Source organism: Dreissena polymorpha, chromosome 10 (genome assembly GCF_020536995.1).
Source record: "Dreissena polymorpha isolate Duluth1 chromosome 10, UMN_Dpol_1.0, whole genome shotgun sequence".
Classification (NCBI taxonomy): Eukaryota; Metazoa; Mollusca; class Bivalvia; order Myida; family Dreissenidae; genus Dreissena; species Dreissena polymorpha.
Window position 1 is genome coordinate 81,889,835 of NC_068364.1, and position 21,093 is coordinate 81,910,927.

General features: G+C 33.0%; 1 protein-coding gene across 2 annotated transcripts in view; it reads left to right on the forward strand.

The window, feature by feature from the left end:
- The first annotated feature begins 378 nt into the window (after positions 1–378).
- The window catches only part of LOC127847360 (roundabout homolog 2-like), a 37,534-nt gene continuing 16,819 nt past the window's right edge, over positions 379–21,093 (forward strand). The window contains exons 1-2 of one of the 2 annotated variants that reach the window (XM_052379223.1): positions 447–516; positions 1,050–1,121. The gene's annotated coding sequence lies outside the window, so the exon portion shown is untranslated. Of the gene's footprint in view, positions 517–1,049; positions 1,122–21,093 lie in introns of both variants that reach the window. The other variant, XM_052379224.1, reaches the window with a different exon arrangement.

A 21,093-nucleotide genomic window follows, 5' to 3' on the forward strand; every position in this document is an offset into this window, starting at 1 on the left:
CTCGGGTACTATTTTAGTTTTGGGCCTCATTAAATTTATCGCTTTGTATTAAGTTATTGAACAAGGGAGACAACTGTCATATAAATGTCTTTATTTATTTGGTGATTTGGTACAAAAAGTGCAGGTGTAAAATAATAAAAACTCTAGCAACTCTAGCTTTGTGCTTATTAAAAAGCTATCAACTTTTTAAAAAAGGGAAATAAAATGTTGCATTATCGGTCTTGGATTTTATATTTAAATCCTGTTTTGATGAACTAACAACAAACAAAATATGTTTATCCATTCAAAATACACATACCAGTATTCAAGTGGCAATTATACTTGCAATCTTTGCCTCTGGGTTTAAATTTAACTGACATTGTTTTCCCTGTTTTCAGGATTTCCAGATCACATCCATTGGTAACAAGTGCAGCCTTACTTTCCTGGACATATTCCCTGAAGACGAAGGCAGATATTTCTGCAAGGCCAGTAACTCTGCAGGGGAGGCAACTACATCATGCGTTTTGATGGTTGATGGTGAGTTATCTCCCTTTGATTTGAAATGAAATTTATCGCAATATTTCAAAGATAAAAAAACATAACCATTATCATAGCTGTGCTCATATTTTGTACTGCAGATATGGAGTATGTGAATGAATTAAAAAATATTACTGCTATTGAAAGAAATCTTTAAAATGTTCTAGCTGTTTCTATTAATTTTCTTGTTGTTAAAAATAACTAGCATTTAACAATATATAATCATCTGCTTTCATTATGTGATTAAAAAAAATTATATTATACATTCATATTTAAAAAACTACTTTTGTCTGCTTTTGAACATTATTAAATATTGTAAAAATGTTGTCATAGCCTGTTTTGTAAGATGTTGTGTGATGCTTATGAAATTCATAAAAATACCATATTATTTCAACACCATATTATCTGCCTTGATTATTTTAAAGACCATAATTATTATCCTTTCTACCATTTACATTTAATTAACAGAGTTGCATCCCTCATTTATTTTCAAAATTTCAACTTCTCATTATTTGTTGTATTTCCTCCACTAGATGATCTGTCATTCACGCTTGATTCCTCCATGGGATCGTCTTATTCCTCCCTCTATCCTTCACTCCCCAGGGGTAAGGCACTGTTTCCATAGTTACACGGAAATGACCTTGACCTTTCCATGTCACCCAGTGGCAAATATTCCAAATATATTTCCTGCAAAGGATATAGCCGTGTCCAGTAATAACATGGGTTATTAAAAAGTAATAAATCAATTAAACAAACTTTATGAGAAGTACAAAAGGTTTTACATTTAAACCTAAGTTGCAAAGATGTGTGACATGGAAAAGTGAGGACAGATTATTACTAAGAAATAGTGCTGATCTAACATCATGTTTATGCTTCTAGCTAGTCAGTTGTCAGTTGATATATTGATGTATAGATTTTACATATTTTCATGAACATTGTATACATTTGAATTGAATTTAATTTACGTGAATAAAACACAACCTGTATATTGAAAGATTGAATAGTTGGCCAATTGATATAATTATGTGATTATTATTTTGTAGATATTAAATTTTAGCAAAACACATTAATTATATCACAATAAAAAAATACATAAATAGACTAATATGATGTATAGATAATAGTTATATATGATAATGCTGGAACTGTATCTTTCACAATTTATAATAAAAATAGTGTGTTGTAAATACTTTATGATTAAATCTACCACTTTATATTTTTTAAATGATGTTGTAAACATTTTTATTTCACAAATTGTTGAGATACTTATCTCTTGAACATTTGGAATATATTGATCAGTAATTAAAGAAAATGTAGGAAGTAATCATAAATTGAATATTGAGTAAATTTTGCAATTTTTTTTTTAACGAAGGTATTATATATGTTAATACTGGTGATGTTGAATTTGATCTGATCATAAAAATGTATGTTGACCTCTGATGGGGGAATAAGTTGTTATTCGCACTGAAACCAGTGGTTAAGATAGAAAATTGTTAAGCCAACCACCGACCGTTGAAAGAATTGTGGCATGTTTTTAGGAGCGTTAACTCTTCTGACCTTGTAAGGACATGTCACCAGATACACGTACCCACTCTTTCAAGTCCCTATGAATTCTAGAGTGTTCAAATACCGTACATTGCACGGAGTTCGTCTGTATTGTAACTCTTACTGATTGATTATTTTTCTACATAATCTCTAGTATTGTATATACTTATTAGAAAAACCTATAATCCTCCTTTTTTAATCTTATACTCGAAGGACATTTTATTAATTACTACTTGCTTGGTATAGATATGGATAATCTGTATACAAATGATCAGGTTAATCCATATGGTACTTCAGTTTTCATGATGTCATTAAAGGAGCTTTATTTACATAATATCTGGTTAAGGGATTAGATGGTGTATTTCATAAGGACATTTAGGGATTACAATTATTGTGCAAGGATAGCACAGGTGTAATAATATTATCTGATCAATAGGCCCTGATAATGGCAATGACATCACCAAGGAATTTCCAGCAGGAGCTGCACAATTTTTACCTATGTTTGAAATGTGCCATTTATGACAATTAACCTCAGGTGTTCTGTAAATAACAGATGTTTCTTCAATTGCCATTCTGTCTGTTTCATCCATGCTTACATTTGGGCCATGCTGTGTGAAAAGGAGGTTACATGCATGAGCGTAAAGTGTTGTCCCAGATTAGCCAGTGCAGTCCTCACAATCTAATCAGGAACGACACTTTATGCCTTTGCAAGATTTTCATTAAGAAAAGAGACTTCCTTTAAAGGTGAAATTCCATTAGAGGAAAGTGTCATTTGTATTAGCCTGGCCAGACTGCACAGGCTAATCTGGGACAATATTTTGCATTTACGACATTTTTCCGTTCAGACCTGTCATGTTCATTAAGCCCCATTTTCTCAGATCACAGCTCATATTGTGTCCACAGCGGAAGAATAATTATCTGAGCTTGTGTAACAGCGTAATTAATGCCTCATCACTTTCTCCACTTATTTCACATGTATCTGGGTTGAAAGTTAGATTCTAACTTACATATTTAAATAAGAATTACGTGGTTTAAACAGGTGTTTTATATTCAAATAAATGCCGTGACTGCGTGCATGAATAAATTAAGGAAAATCTTACAATGGTTACAGAGATAGTGTGAAAAATATCAAATGGATTCACATGAGTAGGGTCAATATGTGAAAAATACCCTATCAACCCCCCAAACAATTGCTACAAAAGGTATTTAAACTGATCCTGGTAGGGTTGAAGATCCTTTTTTAACATCTCAAAAGGTTAACAAAATCGGACCTTCGGAAGTTGTTTTTTTCAAGATGGCGTCCTTGTTGGCCGGTAAAACTAATTAATGATGATATCTATGTGACTGGGGGATGGGGGCTGGCAACAAACACATTTTATGGTTTTAGGGATGTTCGTAATGAACCAACTGTCAGCACATAATATATTTTTTATATAAACTGGCCTTTAAGATTAACACAAAAGGCAGAAAGTCACATTAAAATCTTCTTGGCCTTTTTGCAAAGTAGCATAACTTAAAACTAACTAAAAGGGCACAGGCTTCAAAGATTTAACTTTCTGGTCTAGTGGCCTCTTTGAGAATGTCACCAGGGGAATAATAGGCTCTCTTAAATGTCAAGGGGTTGGGTGCTTTAATACCAGGACCATTGTGTTAACATTAATAAGGGCTCTGTTTAAGGGATCTTCATCCCATAATGATAGGTTGGCAGTTGTGATTATTGACTATTATTTATGTCTAGACGCCATTCAATGACAGAAAAATGAGTTTAAGCTAGATTTGTTTTTGGTAAAACACATTTTCGCTTTTTTTAATTTTGACTTGTGTGTGATTTTGAACTGAACAGGATTCATTATGACCAAACATTGAGGTTAACAGTTTGGATTAGGTGTTGGAAAATGTTACAGAGTTTCTTCACTGTTATTTGTTTAAAACAATTTACCATTGCTATTTAACTGTAACATCAGCAATAGTATCAAGTGTGAAATAAGTTAAAAGGAAATTAAAAAAATACAATTCACAATAACACTACTTGTGTGGCCTTGCATTGTTTAAACATGGAACTATAAGAACATATTTTTATTAAAAATACACAATGTATGTCACATGACACACATGTTGTCTTATCGTTACATAAATATGTAACCATAACATTATATCAGTGCCTTAGAAGTTGCTTAAGTCAATACAGACTCCTTTTCTCTGTTTCCACATAAAGTTTATTTTTTGTGGCACTGTCTGACCAAGCTAGGTTCAATGCATTTTGCCACACAGAGATCTCTTTGGTCAGAACTAATAAAATGGCTTCTTCATTAGTGTCACATGACCACTCATGGACTGTGAGCAAGTCTGATAGCTTAAATGTTTGACTACTCTTCAAAATAGAAGTATTAATATGGCTTTTTATTGTTGTGCCTTCTTTCTTGAAGAATTCCAGACTGTTTCCATGGTTACCCATTGTCTTGAAATTGTTATTGGTATGGTCCAAATAGAGTTATATTGGCTGTTAATGAGATTTTGTTGTTGGAAATCTTATAATCTCCTGTTTTCTTCAATTTGTTGATGTCATCAGTTGTATTGTCACAGGGCCCCGCAGAGCTTGTATTATATTCTTACAGACTGTGGAAAAAACAGCCATTAGGTCTAAGTGTTATTTTAAAAAATACATGGTATTCCTTAAATATATGTTTCTTTTAGCATCAGTATTATGCTGAGGAATTTTAAGACACACTTTTTTGTCGACAATGATATTCTTGTTTAAATGGTTTTCAACTAGTAAAAGTGAGTAACAACCAAATTTCAGCAAAACCAGTTTAAAATAATGAACTTGTCAAAATAATTGATGGAATTTAACCTGTTTGGCCCCTGAGTAAAACCTTGTGACACTGTGGCCTTGAAATGCATACTTATTTTGATCATTAAAGAAACAGTCCTGTCAGCTATATAATTACCTTTGTGCCCATTGCCAAAACCTTTGTCCTATGTGTTAAATAGTCTTCTATCAGTCCTGTCATAGTTAAAATGAGAAAAAGAGATATGTCATTTAAACTTCAAATTCTTCTATTTTAAAGTGTGCATGTCAATTGTTAGATCATTCATTTAGTGTCTCCAATTCCAGAACAACATGTCACTCAAGATACATATGTCAAACATCTTTTTAAAATCCTTTGCAAGATCTTAATTAGAAACATGAATGTAGGATACTAAACTTGCCTTTGTCTTTTGGACGATTACACTTTGAAGAATGTCGAATGAAACAAACAATTGACTTACCGGTATTTAGATTTTATATCAGGAGTACACTGTATGACTCTCCGTCCATTGTTTTAATCATTGCCTGTAAGGGTAATCAGTATTTGTGGTAACAATTAAAATTGTAATGGAATGAATCATTGTAAATTAATTAATTTTGGTGTTGTTGTGTATCTCCTTCATTCACACCCTCTCTGTGTTGGCATTATTAGATCTTCTGTTTGCTCTATGTTCTTCTTTGAAATGTGTTTGAGTTACCTTTTAAACCTATTTATTTGAAATTTTGAAAGAGTATAATACAAATTATTCATACAAATCAAAACTTTTTTTTAAATGTCAGTAGTGGAAATTTGTTTAAAAAAAATACATTTCATTCAATGAAACTATTTTCCACCGGTATTACTTCCTTTAAATAAGCAGACTAAGTACTATAATTATCTGCTATTATTCTGGTCTCATTTATGTAACACAATTCAAATATACCTCTAAGTACCATGTAAGAACCCAAAGTGACAATTATCACAGTGATAGGTAATGTCATCTTTTATTGCTTTACCCATATGACCCTAAATGATGTATTGTGTAAAATTCCGTTAATATCTCTGAAATGGTCTTTAAAGTTTCAATTGAAATCTTTCTGTACTGCAATAACTTTGCACTTTTCGTTAAATTGAAATGAGGTCACTAAACCAGTGTGAAAGGGGATGTGAAAGTCCATAAGTTATTATCTACAGAAATGACATTTTATTGCCAATTTTTAGTGCTTCAAGAGTCATTATAACTGCATTCCTGTACATACAAAAGCAAAAAAACAACAACAACATAATCTACTTGTAAAATAAATTGTTTGGGGCTTAAAGAATATTTTTTTTATATGAGCCTTGCTCTGTGAAAAGGGGGTTTAATGCTTGTGCGTAAAGTGTCGTCCAAGATTAGACTGTGCACTCTGCACAGGCTAATCAGGGACAACACTTACCGCTTTTATGATATATTTAGTTTCAAGAAAGTCCTTTCTTAGCCAAAATCCAATTTAGGCGGAAAGTGTCGTCCCTGATTAGCCTGTGCAGTCTCAGACTGCACAGGCTAATCTGGGACAACACTTTACACACATGCATTAAACCCCATTTTCACATAGCATGGCCCAATTATGTAATTATTTCTACTTAAATGGTGTATCATTCATATCTGTCATTTGTGTAAATGCGATGGCATGAACAAAAAAACAATAACATGAAAACAATTATGTGATAATGGTAACACAGTAAGGTTATCGTGAATCAGAGGTTTCAGTGAATCAGATGCACCCGAATGGTCAGGTTACAGAGTTACAGAACCAGGAGTCAACAAGTCCTTAAAATGACCGTTCCATTTCCCTTGTCCTTCATGATTGGCAAACACACTTACAGGCTTCCTCCTCTGAACATGGTAGTTTGTTTATTGTAAGTCTCAATTCACATTTGACATGTTTGTTGAAAAGCCTTCATGAATGAAGCAAGGACCACTAGTCCCAGGGTACCTTGGAGAAAACTCAGACCATTGACTCCAGGGGGTATTTGCACAGGTAATAATGGCTCAGCAAAATGCTGTTGGTAAATCAATCAGGACACAAAATAACACCTTATAAAGGCTGAGATAATTTTCAGATTCAAACATTGCTATTTGTAAAAATGTTTTTAAGCTCATCGGAGCACATAGATCTCATGGAAGACTACTTGGATTCCATGATGTATATTGGGACAACTTAAAGAAGTCCTTAGTTGCCATTTCAATGGTTTGTTGACCTTGACCTGCGTATTCCTTATCCTGCACCCATGGGACCTTCATCAACAAGTTGAAAGCCCCACACCTTGTTATCATAACTGGCATTCCAAAATCAGCAGGGATTGTTTTATTCGAAATGAAAACTGTCCACGTCAATACTTTGTATGCAAATGTATTCATCACGCATTCATGTATGTTCTGAATAATCAACAGTAATACCTTTGAAAATTAATGTTTACAGTAAAGGATTGAGTTCCAAGTGTTTGATATGGGTCTTTTTATTTGTTGAATGTCACCGAGTTTTTCATTTGAATTAAGGTCAACTTAGTAGCCCATGAATGAAGCCATATGAGTTTGTTTACATTGGAAAATGTATTCACCCCCTGCGAAATGTTGTTCTGCAGTTCATGAATAATTTGTGAACAGTTCATGAACTGTTCGTGAACTGAGTTCATGAATTGTTCACGAATAGTTCGTGAACAGAAAATGAGCCACGTCTGTGAAAAGTTCTTGAAGTTTTAGTTCATGAACTGTTCATGAACACTAATGGCATGAAGTGTTCATGAAATATTCTTGAAACCTAATGGCATGAAGTGTTCATGAACTATTCTTGAACCCTTATGGCATGAAGTGTTCATGAACTATTCTTGAACCCGTGTGGCATGAAATGTTCATGAACTATTCATGAACATCAATGGCATGAAGTGTTCTTGAACAGTTCATGAACAACACAATTCTTGAAAAATTCTTCAGGGTTTTGCTGTTCATGAACAGTTCATGAACATTTTCCTTCTATTTTTCAATGGCTCATTTTCTGTTCACGAACTGTAAGTGAATAGTTCATGAACCATAGTTCTTCAAGAGTTCATGAACTGAGGTGGCATGAAGTGTTCATGAACTATTCATGAACAAGAATTTGTCAATTTATGCAAAGGTTATCATAAGTGTTACTAAAGCTCAACAAACAGGTCAGGGTAAGAAGAAACAAGTCTTGTATTAGCACTTAACATATTGATAGCAACATATAACAATAATTTAAATATAACACTAATAACTGAGATACAAGTGGTTTGATAATACTCTTTAAATTTCATAATACAACTTTGCACTATATGTTCATGAATAATTCATGTATTGAAAAGATTATGAATAGTCTCATTTTCAGTTCAAGAAACATTTACTAATCAATGGTTTCCCAGAAATGGTTACAATTACAGTGCCAAAGAACTTGAAATGGAACCAATGGCTGATCAGTTCAGCCGGTAATTTATTAAAGACTTACATTTTCAAATATAACATAAACCATGTGCCTTCCGTTTCAACTTCCTGTGCACACAATATTCTTTCTTTGTAAAAACAGCAATGCAATGTACATTGAGTTCTTGATATCATCTTGAACTGTTCTTGAAATAAGATGTCCTTAAAACGTTCTTAAACTTGTCTTTTAAGTCTTCCAAGAACAATGACAGATCCTTTTAAGAACATATTGGATTCTTAAAAAGTCCATCATACGTTCAAAAACATTGTGTAGACCTGTTTAAGAACATCAGAAGGAAACCTGTTGTTCAAAAAAGTGTTCAAGAATAGTTTAAGAATAATTCAAGAACAGGAAAGGTCCTTAAAAAGTTATTGAAGTGTTCCTGAAGGCAGTTCTTGAACAGTTCTTGTACAAATGTTCTTAAAATTCTCTAGAACCGGTCAAGAACTCTAACTTACAGTGGAAGTACTATGCATATTCATACTATTTTCACAGGTTTTACAAATCTACAAGATTTGTATGCTAGACACTTCAATATTACTTTCTTTCAAAAATATGTATGAAACATCTAGCACAAAGGAATTCATGAATTATTCATGATGGATCCTTAAAGTCTGTCTCAGAAAAGTCATTAGAAATACTTGTGCATGAAATGTTCATCACTAAGTATTTATGGTTAGATGAAGAACTGTTCATGAACTTTGAAATGTTCAACACATAATTCATAAACAGTTCATGAACATGTCTTAAGAACAGTTCATGTCCAAAAGTTCATGAACCAAGCTCAGGAACTTTTTCAGAACCGTTCATGAACAGTTCTTGATTGGCTTGAAGTGTTCATGAAATCATGAACAACATTTTGCCGGGGACCAGTTTAAATTTCTTCATACGTGTCCAGTTTATAGGTGAAACCAATATTTATAGATATGTTTTTTTCGATAAAAGACTGTGCGATCTGTGCTGAGGTGTTTTATTTCCACATTTCAACGGATAAAAGCCAATTAAAATATGAAAACTGATTTAAGTAAAATAAATAACAATTTTTTTTTATTTTCAGGAACTATTTAGTATTAGTTTTGCAGAAGCTATGCTTTGTCGAGAAGCTCATTTAAGAAGCGCCTGTAAGTGACAGTGTCTCATTTAGGTTAATTAAACAAACTGAACATTGACTGACCACAAGAGGTCATCCTGAATGTCCCCAGCAGAGACTTGACCACTTGACTATTTACCCTGGGCTTTAATTATTGACAAGGAACACAAAGCGCCTGAATAGAGACCAAAGGTTATGCAAGTCCTCCAATAGAACCCAGTGTCTAAGCAGTAATGACATTACACTGAAGTTTGCTTTACTCTTAATTAATATGTCTATGGCAGATCTTTTATGAGTTTATGAACAGAAATTTGGAAATGTATTCATGCCAAATATTTGAAAAGGAGTGAATTAATATTTAGTGCAACATAGACTCAATTATTAATACCTATAAATTGTCATTTATTTTGTTATAATGATCTGAAAGCATGACATGTTGCCAATTTTCAAATAGCTCTATTTAAGTGTTTGTATAACTGAACACTTAAAAAATTATTAAGTCGGTAAAATGTGTGTATTATTTTGCTACAAACAATCATAATATAAGCTTTTTTTAAGTCAAGGTTAGGTCTGGTTAGTACAAGCAAAGGATGGACACACTAGGAGATGTTTATGACTTTTCTGGTCTACTTGTTAAGCCAAATAAGACGATAAATAACCTCAAGGTTTTGTTGTATAACCTGTTTTGGCTAGTGACAGAAGATATTTACATGGTGATACAAAGGCTAATAGCAGGTTGCAATATGTCAACTACTAATGAAAATATTTGCTGGAAGGTTAAACCTACTGAAAAAATATTAAAGTAACATTATTACTCAAAATCAACGAAAATTTCGTACAATATTTTGTAAAATAAAGCTAAACAATAAAAAATCATTGTTTCTTATGGCCATTGTCGAAATTTCAACGCCAGATGTGGTCTGGTAGACTAGATGTTTGTGGATACAAAATGCTCGTTTTTATTATGGTTTTAAAATGGTACCATTCTAGTGTTCATGTGTCGTATCAATAGATATAATCGCAGGAAATAAACATGGAATTTATTGTGGTCACAAATAAATAAAAACGAGCATTTTGCATCTAAAAAAATCTATGTAATCATACCACATCTAGCGTTGAAATTGTGGCTATTGCTATAAGGAACACTGATTGTTTAGGTGTTAACTTTATTTTACAAAATACTTTATGAAATTTTCGTTGATTTTGAGCGTTATAGAGACTTTAAATTAGAAACCATTAGAACACAGAATGCCCTAGCCAAAAGAAATCCAATCAAAACAATCTGTCTAAAATTTAATTTGGGTGATATCATAATTTTGTCAGTATATGATATTGGACATAATGAGAAGTATGTGTTTTTGCTTTAAAATTGTTTGACGAAGGAAATAATTTATTGCTTGAAATCCACTCACAGCCCTGTTCAACACTTCAATTGTTCATTTTTGTCAAACAAAACTGCTGTCAGAAAAACAAACAGAATCTAAATTAAATTCTTTTTGGATAGCATTGAATTTTTTTGTCTTTGGACTGGGTCCCTGTAAGTATACACTATTTATGGTTGTGTCCCAGAGAAATCGGATATGTTTTGTCAGGTGGTGGTGATAATGTGTGTCATATGAAAGTTATTTGTTTAACACTCTGATATCGTATTAGAATTCAATAGAAAATACTGAAATCACGTGCCTGTACCTTGTTTTTCTATTGGATCAACAGAAAGTGCATCTGTCTAACCCTTTCAGTGCGGGAACCGAATTTTAAAGGCCTTTGCAAACAGTTTGGATCCAGATGAGACGCCACAGAACGTGGCGTCTCATCAGGATCCAAACTGTTTGCTATTCTGATAGTATTCTTTGAAAAGAATCGAAGAAAATGCTTACTGTAAAATCATTAAAGTTCGTGTGGTACTAATTTTCGTGGATTTCGTGGTTCCGCCGAACCACGAATTTAAGTACCAACGATTTTTGATACATTTTAATCCGAAATCGGTCTTTTTTGAATGGCATTTCCGCCATTTTCTTTTGTTGTCGGTTGTCCGAGATATTTGTTTTTTGTAATAGTAACTTCACTTCAGTAGGTCACATTACACTTTTATCTCGACTAATTAAAATATTTCAAAATTGTAAATGTTGTTGCTATTTTCCACGAATTTGTTGTAAATTAAATATGTTTGAACTAAGATGTTTATGATGACTTAGTATGATAAGAACTACGATGTTAATGATTAATCAGTATGAATAACAAGTAGTGTTTTTATATAAAATATCAATTTGTTCGCCATCCAGTGCATTAATAAAACACTAAAGTCGTGCGAGTTTTTCTTTTTTATTCATCATTGTAAATATACGTTTTATTCATCATGGTTAATAAACGTAACGCGCAATTTTTGCCCTGGTTTCGTCACAGTAAGAAGCGTACTCCCCACGCTTCCGTTTACGTCCAATGACCATTTCTTCTACTGCATCGTTAGCGGCCTGTGTTAATAAAGCTTCAGTCGTAGACAGAGCCTTAGCAGGGTCGGGCAATCCTGCCATAGTAGGAGAATGTGTCGGTACTGCTCCCGTTTTCAACCATTTTGAAAGAGACATTGTTTGAACGCAAGTTAATGCGATATGTTGTTTTATTGATAAGTGTTTGGATGATAATGCTTTTATAATCAAGCACGGTATATAAACTGTACATCAACGACTATCCTCTTTTACGGGACATCGTCAAATTAACAGTTTGAAGATTTATCACATATGTCAATTAGTGCCAATTAAACTTAAAAGAGACATTACAGTTTTCACACCTGTATTTTGGGGACCTTATTACTCAATTTTTACGACTAGGGGACCTATTGCGCTGTGATTTACAAATATTGTTAAAACAACATTGATGGCAATTAGCGAGTGGGGACCCACAAGTGCGCCGCTTTATCGCTCTTATCGACAATTATCGGAAACACTTTCACGCTTCAGTGCACATTAACCTCGAGTCTTGCTGTCAACACAGATAAGCAGATTATGCTTCGTTATTACTCTGGTTGTTTTATTAAAATTTAATAATTATGACGGTAAGTTGTTTTTTATTTGAAATCCACGAAATTACTTGTCAACGAATTAGTTGTTTTTTATTTGAAATCCACGAAATTACGTGTCAACGAATTAGTTGTTTTTTATTAAACCACGAAATTTCATACCGACGAATTTCTATACGTTTACAGTATTTTAGAAATTCAGCAGATGACATTTAAGCAGACGACAAATTTCCCAGCATGCAAAGGGCTAATACATATCCTTCTACTGATCATCTGATCATTAACATCACTATAATAATTATTAAATTAATGAAATTTGTCTTCACCACAACCATCATCAATTTCATCATCATCATTATCATCATCATTATCATAATCATCATCTCTAGCATCATGACTTCTATTATCATCTCATTCAGCATCACTTCTATCATCATTATCAGCAGCAACAGCAGTAGCATCAAAAGTAAGCTTCAACTAACAAATTAGTTTTTAAATTATAAAAGCATTATGTTGTAATAAGATGATAATTATTCGTTGTCACATTCTGAACAACAACGTACAGGGCAGTAATTACCCTGTAACAAAGCTATGGCAACCTGTGGCAAATGTTCCAAGGGGAATTATGAGAATGTTTTATACTTAACCTGAATTTCTGCGCTGTAAACTTCCTTAAAAAGGGACTGTCAAACACGACGACATTGAAAAAGAAAAGTTCTAAAATACTGTATTTTGTTACAATTATTTGTTTATATTGATTAAAAAATAACGTCTGGTATATTACATTACTTGAAAAATGTTAATATTTTCAGTATATTTGGTATTAAAATTTCGCGATGTGAAATCGAAATTACATCGCGAAAATAAGTTACGTAACGATATACACACTATAAATAACGCCAGTAGATTGATCATTTTATATATTAGATATATAAAATCTACTACGCATGCACAATTTGCATTTCTGGGTTTACTGCGTGACGATAATGCTCAATCTACTGGCGTTATTTATATGTAACTGGTAGTTACCTCAGGTAGACATACCCAGTAAAATTTATTTCCAAATATTCTGAAAATATGAAAACTTAACAACTTATTTTCAAGTAATGTAATATATCAGTCGTGATATTTTAATCAATATAAACTAATACTTGTACAAAAATACGGTATTTTACAACTTTTCTTTTCTACGTCGTAGTGGTTGACAGTCCCTTTAAAAAGTCATTTTTGCCAACTTTCCCATTGTGACAGCTCAAGAGGAAGAACAAGATTTATTTTCAGCAAACCAGAATATAATATTGCATATGAAACCTTTTATTGCCCATGAATGACATCAGTTTGTGTGTACACAATTTGATATTTAAAACCTCGTACTGCTGAAAGACATTTTAAAAAACGCATTAGGTTATAGCCTAATGCAAGTCTATTATTAGCCTTAAGCATCCCAGTAATTTTTTTTTCTATTTATGGTAATCCGAGGCTATATGCATGACAGGCAAAGTTTATCTACCAAAATTGGTTGGTTTTGCTGTCCGTTTACTTTTGGAGGAAACTGTAAATGGTTTTAAGTTTTATCAGTTTTCAGGCCGGTATGTCATGCGTTAATCGGTTTTTAATTGGGCTGTTATTGAAACCCGCTGGTATAGTTGGGGACTCTGTTTGTCCCGTGGTGAGAGTAGGATTACTGGAGGTCGCTGGGGTCACTGCATAGGACAGGGGGAGGTTACACGCTATCTCTGACCTCATCACAGGGGAATGGGCCTCCACCCAGATTCAGTGACACTGTCATACGCTTAGATTTCACATGATACTCACCAAACTTCCGCTGTAGTCCGTATTTGAAGTCATTCATGTCGTGTAGTATGAATAACATTACCTGTGCAATATCTTTTAATTTCTCATTTTGCGTTTAGTTATTACTCCTTGGTAGTTTGCTTTAGTGATGTTATTGGAAGTTGTTGTTTTGAAAAATTATTTATTTCAAGTGGGCAAATCTCATACAGTGTTGTTTTTTTTAATTCAAAATCGGGTCCGGTAATCGGCCCCATTTCCAATAGAAAAAAGTATATATTTTTCCCAAATGGGAGCTAAAAATTCCAAATGGAAGGTTTCCAAAATAAAATTATTTTTTTTTAGATCTCAATAGTTTGATCAACTCCCATCAATATAAGTTCAACCTTTGTAAATATAATACTGAAAACACTTGCATTCTCAATTTTGAGGCATTTTTTAGCACAACAACAACAACACTAATTTCCCAATTTTAGTCAAAACGCTGCAAATGTTCCCAATCCAAAGGGACCTGGCCCTATTTCCAAAATGGCGAAAAAAAAACACTGGCATACATTTGGTATCAGCTCAATAGTGTTTCATGCTCAACCCTCACCAGTGAAAATTGCCTTTGGATTTTTAAAAGCACCATTTACTATTCAATAAGTGGCTGAAAATCATGACAGAAGGCACACACCTTTATTAAAGACTGTAATTAAGCAAATAAAGTAATTCTTATGAATCCATGCATTTGGTATGTTTAAAATTGATTTATTTCAAGGACTTTCCCTGAGGTCTTTCAAAAGTCCTTGCACATTTCTTGACACTGATGTTATCAATGGTAATTATGATTTAATCAATTATAAATTTACAAAGTTAAGGCCACTGTCAAAGGGTCAATGGTTAAACATGTTGATGTCAAAGATGTTTGATCCTGACTTTTATATGCATTAATTTGACAGTTAAACTGTCAGTTTTTTATCTGAATATAAAAGGTTTAACATACATAATTTACTTTTAAGAGATTATGCTTACAATAAAGGTTTAAGTCTTGTGTTGGTCCTGATGTCATTAAACATGCAAAAGCCTTTTTTGAAGCAATATGCAGTGTCTTGACAATACAAATAAACATAAACTATTAGTATACAGTCATGTAAATGAAATACCACTTTAAAATGCTTTTAATAAGAAAAAAGCCTTTTCCTTTTAAAATCTATGCCTTCTCCTTAAGAAATCTAGCTATTTTCGAAATATTTATGCATTTTTGATGTTGCTTTATGTGTACTGATGCCAATAGGGTAACTATATTTGCTTTCATTGTCATTACATTTCATATATGTGATATATTTTTAGTAATGATTATAACATATTGTTATTCTTTTAATTTATTATCCATTTTGAATTCATAAATATAAGATAATGTTATTAATATTTTTCATCCAATTATCATGAAAAGAACAAAGCCAAACACAAAACGGGCTTTGAAAATAAATCTCTATAATAGACTTGAATCATTATTTTCCTAAGGTCTGCAATAGCGCAGTTTACAGAAATGACCAATACATCTATGAGACATCTATGAGAAATCTAAGCAGCATGTGACAATGATCCCTGCCCTTTCTGGCCTGACCTAAGTTTAAATTAAGTGTACATTAGAGAACTTTTTTCTGTACAGGACACCTGCAAACACCTGGCGCATTGTTAAATGTTATTAGAGTAGGACAAGGATCACTGATCTACCCTACCTAATTTCATTTTGTCAGGCATTAAACTTCATTTAAAAATTAGGGGAAATTGTATGAAGGTATCCACAGTGAATCAGAGTGATGTGTTAACTGCAGGACATCAGGGAAAGATTAAACAAGAAATATCTTTAAAAAAGATATACGGCGTTGATTGTGGTCGATGTTTATGATTTATGAACGAACAAAAGTTATCTCTATGTGATAAAAAGTAACGGATGCCTTTTTTTCTGCGCAGTTCTTAGCTACATCACAAGCAAATCAATTACGGGGTGTTGCGCCAGATTTCGTGGCTTATTTTGCTTTATGTGATATTATTACTCAGGTATCTATTTTTACAGAATAGAAAAACACAAGAAACATGAAAATAAACGAGTGCATATAGGTCAGCCGGCAATACTCAAATCTTATTTAATTGCATCATTATAGTATAGTGAATTATTGTGCTCATGCTTAATAAACTAGTCTAAATGGATAAATATTTCTAATTAATTTTATCAAAATTGGTCCTTATAATGCAAATGTTGAAAACATATTAAAAATCGATGATTGACATACCACAATAATATCGCCGAATATCTTTATTTAGTATCTTTCTGATCAAAACAGACTTCAAGTGCACAAAGTTTACGAGACGGCGTTTATATAAAGATTTCTGCAACTGACCGCAAACTGGCCTTGATACCTTGCGGATTGGAATGCAATGCATTAAAGTTAGGTAACAATTCTGCTGCTGAAACGACGGCTTGTTTACGCCAACTGTACACGACCAAGGCAACAGCTGTGCCTAAAATATTGATATATCGACAAAGCGACTAAACGAACTATTTACTCCATCAGACAAAAATAGCATAGATTCCAATTTTTTCCTTCAATGAAAAGATCGCAACCCCTTCTGCGAACTCCGGTGATGAACTGTATATAAACTCTGACTTTCACACACTGGCCGCGAATTGACCCGAAACCTCGCGGGTTGAAATGCAATGAAAGTAAGTACTAAATATGAGAATATAGCCTTTAGTATAAACGCTTTTGCGCTGGTAATTCTCTGAAAATAAAAGGTGAACGCACAAACTGTATTTATGTCGAAAATTGATTGTAAAACTGTTCTATCTATTGAGCCTTTTCATTAGAGATAAAATTGTTTCATGCAGTAAAACAGTGTTACAAAGACACGGATATGTTTCCAATGTTCTGGTGTTATACTCAAATCAGCCAATGGAATAAATGAAGTGTATTCATTCGTACCTAGCCGCGGGAAATTTTATTTGAATATTATTGGACACTTACAAAGGTCAAATCAGGGTGAAAAGCTGGCTTAATACAGCTTACGCCGAAAAATGAGTCCTTATTGATGATAATACGATAAAGATTTTATACAGGTTGCTCTTCCTTTGTCATAAAGAACAATAGTTCAAACCGGTCGCCAACTTCCTGTAAGTACCTGTTCTAAATGAGCCGTGCTTTGTAAAAAGGGGTTTTTATGAATGTGCATACGTAAAGTATTGTCCCAGATTACTCTGTGCAGTCTGCAGTTTGACTCTTTACACTTACCGGGCAAATGTTCCCTGCACATGAAGGGTGAGGTGTGACCTTTGTACTCATGCTGACCTGTATATATAATTATGACTATCACCAAGACAATTAGATTGCAATCAGTCAGCTCTCCTTGGAATGATTAAAGTAGTAAATTTTCATTATAATCTTAAGCTAATTTTCAAGATAAACTTATGTAAATCTTCGAGATAATCTTAAGTTAATTATTGAGATAATCTCAAGTTAATGTTCAAGATAATCTCAAGCAAATTTACAAGAAAGTCTTATGTAAACAGCTATAAAGGTTTGTAAGTTAATTATGTGCATGATTCTGATCTGCAAAGATTGGCTAACCCCTTTGATGGTTCAGCCATACTACCCACTTCAGTGATTTAGATAATATCAGTGTGATTCAGATAATGTGGAGGATAGTAAGATAATACTGAAGTAATTTTGATAATATTGAAGGCTGCAGTTCATAAAAGTGTTCATTCCATATAGAAATGTTGAGTAGATACCTTAGATTCGCATTCTACCTTGAGAATGTCTTCAGAAAGCTTTGCACTTGAAGAGGATTTTCTTTACAATGTTCAATGAATATGACAAGTGCATTCATAGGGTTCAACTTTAAAATCCTTTAAGTGTGTATGCTTAATCCGACAATACTTCTTTTGGTTCACAAAGATATGCAAAAAGGTGTTTTGTCAAGTTTGCCTTGAAACATTTAAAAGTGTTGTTTATAAAGTTCACAGTATGTACACTGTATGAGAAAAGCTACATGATTTCTGTTATATGTATTAGTAAGTAACAATTGCCATGCATACATTCAGCATGACCAGTTAAGAAATCATTATTGCTTATTCCATTATAAATTTTCTACAGATATAATGACACAATGTTCAAATTTCTGTTCTGAATATTTGTCAATCCAGTGCCACTCCAGTCCACACTTAAGCCATTGTCACCTCGGATCTGTTGATTATGCAACAAAGAATGATGCTTTCAATGATGTTACACAACAAGATTAATGCTAGTAATGGTGTAATGCTTGTAATGATGTAAGATTGTACTTTCATTCTCACGCCTAAGTAAAATATCTTTGTCCTTGTCCTTCGGAAATTCTGAAGGGACATCTTTTCCATTATTTATATTAGTTCTTTTCAAATGTTGACTCTTTAGATCAGGTGAGAGAACATTTGAGACCCAGTAGGCATTCACTCCTGTATTCCCAGGGTGACAAAAATACATAGTGGTCTTAGACACCTGGGTTGCAGCTTGCCTCCATTGTTGTTGTAACACATTGTCGTAAACAGGAAGACATTGTGACTAAATGACATGGAGATTGGAATCTTGCTAAGTGGTTGCAAAGTTGATTGTGCAAATGCAATAAAGTTGTCATAAACCCACAGGTAGCCTGCTAAATAAAGGTGATTGGGCTAGAGTTATTGCCCTTTGTGTGATTTTTTCCTCGGGTGATAGTGGGTTCCCTTTTATCATTGGTGTAAACACATCCTCAATAAAATATTTTATGTGAAAAAGTGCATAAAAAGAGATAATAAAAAGAAACAAGGTGCAGTTGATGGTGTGGTTTGAATGGCAATGTCTGTGGCTTTAGTTGTTTGTAACAAAGATCTGAAAAAAATCTGCGAAAAATGAGCTTACAATTAATAAAGATATTCTTTTCACATTTTAATTTAATTAACATCATGTGGAAAAATTATTTATAAAGTCAGATTTAATCGAACATTAGACAATAATTATTGTTCTTGAATGACTACCCTACCAGTGTTGAGTAATTAACCCAACAACCCATAAAATTAATGATTAGAAATATGGGAAATATTCTGTGATGCCTCCTTTAAAAAGACCAGCTCGCTTGTATTTACAGAACTAATTACAAAAACATATATTTTCGCTTATACATACAAAAAACATTATTTGGTGTCCCAATCGTTGTGAACATCATTACTGAAATATATTCATCCGTCTATTGACTGTTTGTTTGTCGAGTTATGAAATTTAATATCTGCACGTAATGATTTGCGTAAATATTTGACCAGTATACATTATCTCTTCATTGAATAATGCCTGATGTAAATAGATTACATATTATGTGGTATTATCTTACAATAAGAGCATTATAAAGGATTACTTAACTTGAAGTACACAACATATTCTCTAAGCTACTAAGACTTTATTGTGGTGATTATAAAAAACATACTCTAGACATATAGGTTTTTTACGAAATGTTTACTTAAGCTTTTGCTGTAAGCAAGTTTTTTAGGTTTTCTTTTAAGTTTTTAGTTCATTAACCGGTTAACTGAAAATATGTTGTTACTGAACATTTAATAAACTTTATAATGTTGATCAAAAGGAAGATTGTCTTGTCAGTCTAGTCTGTTTGCCAATTGATAAGAAAAGCTTTTATGCATTTATTTACATTTGATCTTAAATGTAAATACGAGAAAAAATTATAACCCTTTACCACTTCGATACATATTTTGACGCATTTGTAGTCCCTTAGAAAGTTAAATTTAATGAAAGACCTTTCTTACTAGATTCAAGTGTTCAAGGCCTCATTTACAAACCAAAGATACTGATGAGCAGCAAACAGCGTAAAACCTGACCAGACTGCGAGTTACTTGCAGGCTGTTCTGGTTTTTGTGCTGGTTGCAAAAGCCACTTTCACTTTGATTCTGATGGGGAAAGGGTTAAAAAGCCCATGAATTATTTGTAAGATTGGCTGTTCATAACCCTTAAATGCTGAAAAATCCAGCTTAAAAAGCATTTTAAAGTGTTCAAATGGTATGTGAAATTACTAAATTATTGTATGTCATATGCATTATCAAAGATATAAGCATCATGATTTGGGTGTGGTTTACCAAAGATTTATGCATTTACTTTTTTATAACAACTATTACTACAGCTAGAAAAATATGTGTAAAATAAAGAAAACATACAAATATTATATTTTAATGAAATTATTTCCACTTAGCCTGTCAATCATAAAAGAAAGTTTTATTATCATTATTATTATTGATGTATGAACAATTTTTCGCAACATATTCATCGGTACTATGTCAGTTTCATAATACACATTTCTGATATGTGTTTTTTTAAGCCGATAGGGCTGAGATGTAGTCCAGGTCAGCTTGATTCAGCTGTGGTCATCTTAAACAAACATGGCCCTTCAAAATTCGGACATCAACAACGGATTTAAGTTTAAATCCCCATGTCAAAACATTGGCGGTCCAGACCGAGATTGGCACAGCTTAAGTACCTAGGCAAACATCAGTTTCCGTGTTTGACCAAATTTTCATATTACTCACATATTAATTATCTGGATTCTTTTGCTGTAGTGTGAATGCTAGGGATTACTGCTAATACTTGTTTTGAACAAACACTCAGGCAACTTTTTGGGGGTAGCGATAAGCCTAAGAATGTGACTTTGAGGGACAAACAAACTTGTTATCATACTGTTTTATATCCCTCTGAGACTTTTCCCGGTCGGCAACAGTTATCCAAATCCTGGATTGGAAAAAATGACTTAATTTAAAATTATGCTTACCCATCAATATCAATAAAATATTTATTGAACCTGAGTTTGCCT